The sequence below is a fragment of the Macadamia integrifolia genome, chromosome 2, assembly GCF_013358625.1.
Source record: "Macadamia integrifolia cultivar HAES 741 chromosome 2, SCU_Mint_v3, whole genome shotgun sequence".
NCBI classification, from domain to species: Eukaryota; Viridiplantae; Streptophyta; class Magnoliopsida; order Proteales; family Proteaceae; genus Macadamia; species Macadamia integrifolia.
Window position 1 is genome coordinate 15,754,226 of NC_056558.1, and position 1,152 is coordinate 15,755,377.

Consider the following 1,152-nt stretch of genomic DNA (forward strand, 5'->3'; position numbering starts at 1 on the left):
CTGTCAGTGTGGTGAGCAGATATTTGTCATGTCCAGGTAAAGCTCATTGGGAAGCAGTGAAATAGATACTTATGTACTTGAAAGGGACCTCTAGTGTTTGTTTGGAGTATGGGAGGAATGGTGATAGTTTATCTGGTTATGTTGATTCAGATTATGCAAGTGATCTTGACAAGAGAATGTCACTCACAGGCTATATATTTACTCTTGGAGGAAGTACGGTTAGTTGGAAAGCTACTTTACAAGCTACAGTTACATTATCTACCACTGAAACAGAGTATATGGCAGTGACTGAGGCAATTAAAGAAGCTATTTGGCTTAGAGGTTTGTTGGGGGAACTCAGCATGGATCATGGGGTGACTGTTGTCCATTGTGATAGCCAGAGTGCTATTCACTTGACTAAAGATTCAATGTATCATGAGAGGACAAAGCACATTGATGTTCAGTATCATTTCATAAAAGAAATAATTGCTCAAGGTAATATTCAAGTGTTGAAGATTGGTACTGAAGACAATCCAGCTGATATGTTGACTAAGCCTTTATGTGTTGGTAAGTTCGAGCATTGCTTGAACTTACTTGGTGTTTGTCATGTTTGAGTTCAGCCCTTTGGAGGGCTATTGGAGAAGATGAAGATATTAGCTATTTGTTTATCTGTTGGAGGAGAATGCAAGCCAAGGTGGAGATTTGTTAAGTTTGTCTTGAATTCTTGACCCGTTTTGAAGATTGACCCGATCCGACATATTTTGGTGGCGATCCAAATGGGAAATTTTCTGAGATCTGTGATGGAAGCAGAGGGCTTGGGCCGATAGGCCCAAGTCCGGAGCCCATCACTGATCTTGTATGGGGGTGCGGGGGCTATGGTTCGATCGGATCAACCACGACCCGATGGGTCGAACCACGATTTGGAGTATATATATATAATGTACTGTTGCTTGTTGAGAAAATCATTGTATTCCAGGGTTTTCACGCAGCTAGGGTTTCAAGGCGAGTTTTTCCTCGCCACTGCTAGGGTGTAATTTCTCCTCTGCATAGTGAATCATCTTCTTCTTCGCCCGAGGACGTAGCACACCACCCTAGTGTGTGAACCTCGTTAAATCTCTGTCGTACGGATCTATTGTCTCTTTATTCGTGTTTCTTGGTGTTTGATCTAACATC